Source organism: Dasypus novemcinctus, chromosome 16 (genome assembly GCF_030445035.2).
Source record: "Dasypus novemcinctus isolate mDasNov1 chromosome 16, mDasNov1.1.hap2, whole genome shotgun sequence".
Lineage (NCBI taxonomy): Eukaryota > Metazoa > Chordata > Mammalia > Cingulata > Dasypodidae > Dasypus > Dasypus novemcinctus.
In genome coordinates this window covers 34,787,123-34,797,943 of record NC_080688.1, presented here as the reverse complement: position 1 = coordinate 34,797,943, position 10,821 = coordinate 34,787,123, and positions in this window count along the sequence as shown.

Here is a 10,821-nt window from a genome sequence, read left to right as displayed (position 1 = left end):
GGCTGAATATGCCTATAGTCTCCCTGAGAAAATGAAGGAATACTATCCCTTCTGCCCTTTAGGGGATGGGAATGGAACCACTGACACCTAACAGTTCAGTCCATGTAGGCTGCAAGTGACTGCTGTTGCGCATAGAGGCTGAGCCCCCCCCCCATTCTATCAGGGGGTGTGGATGGTAGAGCCACAGGCATCCAACAGTCCAGTCTGTGCAGGCCAAAAGTGCCTGCTATTGCCCAGAAAGGCTGAGGAAACCAAGCTCTCCTCTTATCCTACTTGGGAGTGGGGATGGAACTGTAGGTGTCCCACTATTCAGTTTGTGTGGGCCAAAAACACCTACAGTTACTGAGAGAGGCTGGGGAAACACAGTCCCTCTCTTGTTCTATTGAGGGTGGGAGTGGAGTAATAAGTTCCCAACAGTCAAGTTTGTGCAGGACAGAAGTGCCTGCAGTTACCCTGAGAGGCTGAGGAAACACTAGCCCTCTCTTATACTATGGAGAGGAGGCAGAGATGGAGATGGAATAGAAGGTGCTCAACAAACCAGTTTGTGTGGGCTGAAAATGCCTGCAGTTGCCCAGAGAGGCCGAGAAAACACAGCTCTCCTCCTATTCTATTGGGATGCAGGGATGAAGCCCCAGATATCCAAATTCAGTTTGTGCAGGCTGAAAGCACCTGCAGTTACCCAGAGAGGCTGGTGCAGGTACCCTGAGTTTCCTCCCTGCCAGGGGTGGGGCTGGAGCCTAGGCTATGGTTGCAATCCAATTTGGGTAGAAAGAAGCCAGTTCCTACTGTCACTGTGATTTTCCATCAGCCCAGTTTCCTTTCATGCCAGGGGTGGAGTTAAAATGGTGGCTACCAGCCTCTCTCCAACTTGGACAGTTTCAAACTTTAGCTGTTCTTAGGATTATACTTTCATCCACCAAATTTACTAATCAGTAGCTGAAGTCAGTGGCTAACCATCTCTTACTCCACCCATGGAATAGCTTGTGCTGCCAGTGGAAGATGGGCCTGCCTCCATGGCATGGCCTGCAGTTTCCTGGAGAGGCTGGTGCAGGTCCCCTCAGCTTCCTCCCTGCTGGAGGTGGGGCTGGGGTTCAGGTTAGAGCTGCAATCTGATCTGGGTGGAAAGAAGATGGTTCCTACCAGCACTGTGATTTTCAATCAGCCCTGCTTCCCCTCATGGCAGAGGTGGGGTTAAAATGGCAGCTACCAGCCTCTTTCTGACTTGGACAGGTTCAAAGTTTAGCTGTTCTTAGGATTATACTTTAGGCTGCCAAATTTACTAATCAGTAGCTGGTCTGTTACAACTGTCTCTTCCTCCCCAGTTTTTGGAAAATGGAGCTTCCATTTTCCAGCTTGGGTTAGCTCCTGAGTCAGCTTGTACCATGGGCACTGGCCTCCACGGTGTGGAGGGCTCTACTAATGAATCTTCTCTGCAGATGGGCATTCTCCTCCTTCCATACTTTCAAGGATGTTGCAGAGTACTCTTCTGGTCTCCTGGAGCCCCCAAACACATGCTTCAGATAGCTCTGGGTGATTACTAAATGCCTGTAGAATGAGCTGACTGTAGGAGCTCCTTATTCTGATCCTATCTTGCCCCTTCTTCAGGTATATCATCCACTTAAAAAAAAGTTTTATTGATATATATTAATAAAGCATAAATCCACCCAAAGTTTTCAATCAGTGGTATTTGGCATAATTACATAGTTTTCCATTCATCAACCCAATCATGCCCAAAGCATTTCATTATTCTATTAATAGTAATAGTAATATTAAAAAACAAAAACCAACCAACCAAACAACCAAAACTCATCTCCTTTCAATCTCACTATTTCCCCTGCCATACATAGCAGTTATTGTTTCCTTCTCTCTAGTTTATTTGTATTTACATTTGGTAAAAACTGTCTTTTATATACAATATCACCCATATTCATATTTTACATGAGGTTTGACTGTTACACAGTTCATATTACATTTTTTTAGCTTCCCTTCTAGTAATATAAATGTCCTTAGGCTTTCCCTTTCAAACACCATCATGCACTGCTAATCACAAACAGCATGATGTGCTCTCACCATTTCTATTCATTTCCAAAATTTGCAACCTTGTAAGCAATTCTGCACAGATTAATCATCACTTTCCATTCTCTATCCTCCTCCTATTTTCTGTTGACCTATATTCTAATTATTAACTCCAGGAGTTACATAATATATTTAGTTCATAATAGTGCGATCATACGGTACTTGTCCTTTTCTGTCTGACTTATTTCACTCAACATAATGTCCTTCATGTTTATCCATGTTGTCATATGTTTCATGACTTCATTTCTTCTTACCACTGCTTAATATTCCCTCATGTGTATACATTACAATTTTTTTATCCATTCATCAATTGATGGACACCTGTATTGTTTCCAACTTTTGGCTATTGTGAATAATGTTGCTATGAACATTGGTGTGCAAATGTCTATTTGTGTCACTACTCTCAGTTCTTCTACTTATATACCTGTAGTGGTATTGCCAGGTTATATGGCAAGTCTATATTCAACTTGCTTAGTAATTGCCAAACAGTCCTCCACAGTGGCTGTACCATTCTACATTCCCATCAACAGTGAATAAACATTCCTATATTTCCACATCCTGTCCAATGTTTACAATTTTCTGACTTTAATGGTGGCAAGTCTAATAGCTGTGAAATTTGCATTTCCCTAAAAACTAGTGATGTTCACCATTTTTTCATGTGTTTCTACACCATTTGTGTTTCTTCTTTGGACAATTGTTTTTCAAGTCTTTTGTTCATTTTTTATTCAGGTAGCTTTTCTTTCTATCATTGAGTTGTATGATATCTTCATATATCATAGATATTAAACCCTTATTGGATATGTGATTCCCAAATATTTTCTTGCATTGAGTTGGCTACCTTTTCAACATTGTTTGACAAAGTCCTTTGAGGTGCAAAAGTGTTTAATTTTGAGGAGGTCCCATTTATCTATTTTTTATTTTGTTGCTCATACTTTGGGTATAAGGTTTGAGAAACTACCACACAAGATCTTAAAGATGTTTTCCAACACTTTCTTCTAAGAGTTTTACAGTTTTTGTTTTTATATTTAAGTCCTTGATCAATTTTGAGTAAATCTTGTAGAATGTGTGAGATAGGGTCCTCTTTCTTTCTTTTGGATATGGCTATCCAGTTCTCCCTGCACCATTTGTTGAATAGACTGTTCTGGCCCAGCTGGATGGGTTCAAAAACCTTGTCAAAAATCACTTGACAGTAAGTGTGAGGGTCTATTTGTGAGTTCTCAGTTCAGTTCCATTGATCAATCTGTCTGTCTTTATACCAGTATCATGCTGTTTTTACAGCTGTAGCTAAGTACTATCCTTTAAATTCAGGATGTGAGAGTCTTCCAACTTCATTTGTCTTTTATTAAAGACATTTTTGGTTATTTGGGACCTCTTACAATCCAAACAAAATTGCTCATTGACTTTTCAATTTCTGCAAAAAAAAGTTGTTAGGATTTTCTTGGGATTGTGTTGAATCCGTAAATCAGTTTGGGTAGAATTGACATCTTAATGATATTTAATCTTCCAATCCATGAACACAAAATGTCTTCCATTTATTTAAATCTTCTTCCATTTTAAAAAAATATAAAGATACATAGATAACATAAAATGTTACATTAAAAAATGTAAGGGGTTCCTATATACCCCATTCTCCACAGTACCCATGCCTCCCACATCAATAATTTCTTTCATTAGTGTGGTATATTCATTGCATTTGATCAGTACATTTTGGAGCATTGCTACACAGCATGGATTATAGTTTATATTGTAGTTTACACTCTCCCAGTCTATTCAGTGGGCTATGGCAGGATATATAATGCCCTGCATATGTCTCTGTAATATCATTGAGGACAACTCCAAGTCCCGAAAATGCCACATATCATGCCTCTATTTCCCTCTCCCTGCCCTCAGCAGCTCCCATGGCCACTGTCTCCACATTAATGATACAATTTCTTCCATTGCTAGAGTCACAATAACTCTACAGTAGAATAGCAGTAAGCTCACTCTAATCCATATTTCATTTCTCCGTCCTGAGGACCTTGGGATGGCAATGTCCACTCCACCTCTGATTGAAGGTTTTTTTTTTGTAGTTTTCTGAATACAGGTCCTTTATGTCCTTCGTTACCTTTATTCCTAAATATTTGATTCTTCTAGTCACTATTATATATGGAATTTTTTTTCTGATTTCCTCCTCAGATTTCATATAGTAGTGTAAAAAAATCCTATTGATATTTGTGTATTAATCTTGTATCCTGCCAGTCCGCTGAACTCATCTATTAATTCTAGTAGCTTTGTTGTGGAATTTTCAGGGTTTTCTAGATATAGCATTGTTTTATCAGTAAATAATAAAAAAATTTACTTCCTCCTTTCCTATTTGGGTGATTTTTATTTCTTTATCAAGCCTAATTTCTCTAGTTAGAACTTCTAGCACAATATTGAATAACAATGGTGACAGTGGGCATTCTTGTCTTGTTCCTGATCTCAGTGGGAATGCTTTCAGTCTTTCACTCATGAGTACAATGTTAGTTGTAGGTTTTTCATAGGTTCACTTTACCATATTGAGACATATCCCTTTTATTCCAATCTTTTGGAATTTTTTTTCTTTTATCAAGAAAGGGTGCTCTATTTCGGCAAATGCCTATTCTGCATCAATTATAGGCTCATGTGATTTTTCTTTTTCAATTTATCAATGTGGTTTATTACAGTAACTGATTTTTTTGTGTTGAAGCATGCTTTCATACATGGGTAAAACCAACTTGATTGTGATGTATTAATCTTTTAATGTGCTTTGGATTCAGTTTGCAGGAATTTTCTTGAAGACTTTTGCATCTGTATTTATTAGAAATATTGGTCTGCAATTTTCCTTTTCTGTGGTATCTATCTGGTTTTGGTATTAATGTGAAGTTGGCTTCATTGAATGAGTTTGGAAGTGTTCTTTCCTGTTCAATTTTTTGGAGGAGCTTGAGCATGGCTGGTATTAGATCATCTTTGAGTGACTAGTAGAATTCACCTGTGAAGCCATCTTTAGGAAGTTGGTTTTTTTTGTCTTTATTCATTTTTTTAATATTACATTAAAAAAATATGAGGTCCCTATATACCCCCCACCCGCCTCACCCCACTCCTCCCCCCATAGCAACATTCTCCTCCACCATCATGAGACATTCATTGCATTTGATGAATACATCTCTGAGCATCGTTGCACCTCATGGTCAATGGTTTAGGAAGTTTTTGATGACTCTTTCAATCTATGCACTGTTGATTTGTTTGTGGAAGTCTTCTATTTCTTTTAGGGTCAGTGTAGGTGGTCAATATGGTTTTAGGAATTTGTCCATCTCATCTATATTGTCTAGTTTTTTGGCATACAGTTGTTCATAGTATCCTTTCATGATCTTTCTTATTTCTGTGGGATCAGTGATAATGTTCTCTCTTTTATTTCTGATTTTATTTCTATCATCTCTCTTTTTTTGTCAGTTTAGTTTATGGTTTATTGATTTTGTTGATCTTCTCAAAGAACCAGCCTTTGATTTTGCTGATTCTCTACTGTTTTTTTTTTTTTCATTTCATTTATTTCTGCTCCGATCTTTAGTATTTCTTTACTTCTGCTTGGTTTGGGATTAGTTTGCTGTTCTTTTTCTAGGTCCTTCATGTGCATAGTTAGGTCTTCACTTTTAGCTCTTTTGTCTTTTTTAATGTAAGCATTAATGGCTATATATTTCCCTCTTATGACTCCCTTTGCCATGTCCCATAGATTTTGATAGGTTGTGTTCTCCTTTTCACTCACCTCAAGATATTTGCTGAATTTTCTTGGAATTTCTTCTTAGACCTACTAATTATTTATGAGTATGTTGTTTAATCTCCATATATTTATGAATTTTCCCCTTTTCCATCCATTATTAATTTCTAGCTTCACTCCATTATGATCAGAGAAAGTGTTTTGTATAATTTCAATCTATTTAAATGTATTGAGACTTGTCTTATGACCCAACATATGGTCTATGTAGAAGAATCCATGAGCTCTTGAAAGTGCTGTTTGGTGGTGCAATGTTCTATAGATGTCTGTTAGGTCTAGTTCATTTATCATATAATTCATCCTTTCTGTTTATTTATCCTCTGTCCAGATGTTCTATCTAATAATGAAAATGGTATATTGAAGCCTCCAGCTATTATTGTAGAGACATCTATTTCTCCCTTCAGCTTTGCCAGACTGTGCCTCATGTATCTTGGGGCACACTCATTTTAGGTGCATAAATATTTAGTATAGTTATTTATTCTTGGTGAATTTCCCCTTTTGTTAATATATAATGACCTTTTTCATCCTTTATATCAGTTCTGCTTTTTAAATCTATTTTTTTTTTCTGCATTGGTATCACCAGTTCAGTTATAGTGTGGTTACTATTTGCATGGAATATCTTTTTCCAACTTTTCACTTTTACTCTGATTGTGTCCTCACGTTTGAATTGGGTCTCTTAAGGAGAGGATATAGATGGCTCATTTTTTTAATCCATTCTATCAGTCTATGTCTTTTGGTTGGGATTCAAGCCATTAAAATTCAATGTTATTTCTGCAAAGGCATTACTTACTTCATCCAGTTAGCCCTTTGGCTTTCTGTTGTCATATCGTACTATTATCTGTCTTTTTATCTTTTAATTTACTCTTCTTGATAATCTTCATTTCTATACACTTCTGCAAGTCTCTCATGCTTTCATCTTTTCAGGCTGTAGCAACACTTTTAGTATCTCTTGCTAGTCTGGTCTTTTGGTAACATATTCTATCAGTTTTGTTTGTCTGTGAACACTTTGAACTCACCCTCATTTTTTAAGGACAGCTATGTCAGATACAGAATTCTTGGCTGGCAGATTTTCTCTTTCAGTACCTTATGGCTGGCAGATTTTCTCTTTCAGTACCTTAAATACATCAGACCACTTTATTCTCCCCCCATGGTTTCTGATGAGAGGTCAGCACTTAATCTTATTGAAGTTCCCTTGTACGTAATGCTTTGCTTTACTCTTGCTGCTTTCAGAATCCTCTCTATCTCTGATATTTGTCATTCTGAATAGTAGGTGTTTCTCAGCAGGTCTATTTGGATTTATTGTTTGGGGTGTGCTGTTCTTCTTGGATGTTGATATTTATGTTCCTAAGGATTGGGAAGTATTAGATGATTTTTTCCTCAAATATTCTTTCTACTCCTTTTCCATTCTATTCTTCTGTGAGAATGCATGCTTGTGCATGTGACATTGTCATTCAATTCCCTGAGACCCTGTTTCATTTTTTCCATTCTCTTCTCTTTCTGTTCGCCTGTATTTTCCAGTTCACATGTTTTGTCTTTAATCTGCTTTTATGTGCCTCTAATATATATTTAATCACATCCATTTATGTCTTTAATTCCCATAAGCTTGGTTACTTTTCTTTGCAGACTTTCAAATTGTTCTTTATGCTCAACAAGTGTCTTCTTAATATCCTTTATTTATTTAGTTATATTTTCTTTAAAGTTTTTGAATTGATTCAGGAGAGTTGTATGATTATCACTAATTATTTGTCTTAAATTCTGTATCTCTTCAGGATATTTGGTTTGTTCCTTTGGCTGGACCATCTCTTCCTGTTTCCTAGTATGACTTGTAAATTTTTGCTAATGTGTAGGCATCTGAATATGCTGGTAATTTACCCTGTCAGTTAATTTCTATCTCTTGCCTAGAGGTTATATTTTATGGCTCTTCTTTGATTTTTGGCTCAACTTATTCTTACTCTTTAATATTGCCCAGTTTAAGTTATCAGTATCAGGGTCGGGACCCACTAATGGGGTGCAGACCAGTGCCAAATGAGCCTGAACATGTGAAACTCTGAAATGCCTTTTTATTTATTGCAGTTTCATGGCCTGCCAGCAGATGGCCATCTTCGGCGAACCTCTCCACCAAAGCGTCTCTTTGAACCTCCACTTCCTGGTAATTCTGGTGTGCCCAGAGCTGAGCTTCAAAGCAGACTCTACTTGCCTAACTCACTGAAGAGAAACCACCTTCTGTCCCCCACCACACTGAGAGGAAGATGTCTCTTCCCCTCTCAGTTGTCCATTGTGAACCTTGGCTTTTACCCAGGGTATTCCCTTTAGGGTGGGGAATGGCTACTATTCCCAGCCACAGGGTCAAGTAACTCATGGTTTTGCTTCAGCCTGTTTGTCTCTCTGTCCCTTTCCCTCCTGGATGATGTACAGCACTCTCCTGGTCTGCATATCCCTAAAACTCCCTTGGACAGCTTTTTGCCTTTTTTCCATTGTTGTAATGTAAGAGTTGAGCTCATATGCTGTCCTACTTCTCTGCATACTCCTAGAAGTTCCCCACTTTTGACACTCAGCTGATTTTGGTTTTTTAATTTTGATGGTAGTAAGCACAGTCCCTGGACTATAAGCATTCCACAAAAAAATATTGGCACAATGAATGAGTCAATGGTTGTCAAAGATCCTGACTCTTTAAAATGCCTGGAAGCAAACAGGTCCAGAATTTCCATTGTTCCCGTGGCCAAAGAAGCTGGCCCAGACTGATATGCAGGCACCACAGCAAGGGAATAAATTGGGTCTTTTCAAAGCAATGTTATTTAGATATTCAATATCTGATTTGTATGCAAGAGAGAGATTAATTTTCTTTTGGTAAAAGTTGTCTTAACTCTATATTCAATATACACAATCTATAATGTACATGAATTATATGCAATTTTCCCTATAAGGCAAATTCTTAAGAAACATATTAAATGCCTTAAAAATTGGATAAAATAAATTTCTTGTTCTCAATAGTTACCCTGGTGCCAGGCATACTGGCTTTGAAGGTCAATTTCAAGAGACTGGACTCAGCATTAGAGGCTGAGTGGGCATGCCATGGAATTTGAATGTGTGAATTGCAGAAATGTCAACAGAGATACTTTAAGGAAGTGCTTCTCTTTTTAAAATTTTTACCCTCAGAAGAAATGGGATCCCTTTATATTTCACCAATCACTTTAGAAATTGCGTGAGAAACTGAAAAAACTGGCAGCAGCTTTCTATCTCATTTCAGTGTTGTTTTTTTCTCCTTCAAGATTGTCATCTGTGGCAGCCACTTTTGGCCTGTCTTTTAATCTCACTCTATAAACATAGTTTGGTCCAGTAAAAACAGAATTCTGCAAGACTCTTTGTGTTGAATTCATGTACATTTTTTTTTCTTTTATTTGAATCAGCAAGGTCATCTTTATCAAATTGTGCACATTCAATTTTACATTCAGTGCAGTTTACCTTCCACACAATCCAGGCAGTGTTTTTAAGTATCTGTGCATCCCTGCCTACATTGAGAAGGCTCTACTAAATTTGACTGTAGCTTGAAAAATCTCTCCTCTATTTTGGAAAATTCAGAGATCTCTTCTCCAATTTCCATCTCTGTAGGGAAACCTTGGCCAAAAAAGTATGGTTTTCCAGAACATGCATAATTGAACTCTATGCCTTCAGTTGAAAGGTTTACTTTGTAAATAGTCAAAAATATATACTTGAAGTGTTAGCCTGTGAAGGAGCTCTTCCTGATTAAATATTTCTGGGACTAGAATTTATTTTTTTCCTTCAAAACAAGAGAAACATCTTTCAGAAGCTAATCATGAACTTGAGGAAATACTTGGATGACACAATAAACATCAGTTAATAGACATTCTTGTTCAATTTCTTGTCCAAGTTTCTTGAGAAGGCCTTGCCTGGAAATTGATACCATTCATGGCATAGCTAAGAGAACTTTAATGATTGCTGGTCGAGAGCTAGGATGTTCTAGTTAAGTGAGCAAAACTGAACCTTTGTGGATCTTCTCTCTTCATTAGAGTCTCAAGGCCAGATACATTGCCAAGTGTGATGGTCAAGTTCATGTGTTAACTTGGCCAATTCTTGGCATCCAGTTGTTGGGTCAAGCAAGCACTAGTCTGATTGTTACTGTGAGGACATTTTGTGGACTTAAATCATCAGTAAGTTGATTGCATCTATGGCTATTTACATCTACAGTGAACTGAGTAGATTGCCTTCAACAATGAGACTTTAACCAGTTGAAGACTTTAAATGGAGATCTGATGATTTCAGCAGTCAGAAGAGAGAATTTCCATCTCTACTTCAGCCAGTCAGCTTCTCCTGGGGAATTCATTAAAAACTTTCATTGGAGTTCCCAGCTTGAAGCCTGCCCTACAGAATTTGGCCTTAACCCATCCCCAGAGTTGTGTGAGGCAATTCTTATATAAATCTCATAACATTTACAGATATCTTCTATCAGTTCTCTTTTCCTAGAGAACCTTGACTAGTACATCAAGTATAGGAAGTGCGTTGCCTCTATCCAGAGTAACAATAATTTTCTTGTGGCCAAGGTTTTGCTTAGCATTTTGGTGAATTCACTAAATGGGAATTCTCTTTTAGTATCCATGATCATTTAATAAATGTAGACCAGAAGCTGGCAGCACTGAATCAGAATTAGTTGCATTTAGTAGCATGTTAAAAAGAAATGGGTGGCTGCTGTTTAATGAATGACCTACATCAAAGCATTAGAAAAAGTTCTTGAAATGAGAGCACTGTTTGACTAGAAGGCTTAATTTTATTTTTTCCCAAACAACTCTTTCAAGTTTTACAAATTATTTTTAACCATATCCATCTTCTTTAGTTCATAGCAGTATTATGAAACACTGGTGCTTAAAGACAGAACTCATACCTGGGCTAAAAATCTGTTTTTTTCATGAGCTTTAAGCCTTCTCATTCAAGCAATCTTTTCATGAAAGCAATTTATAATT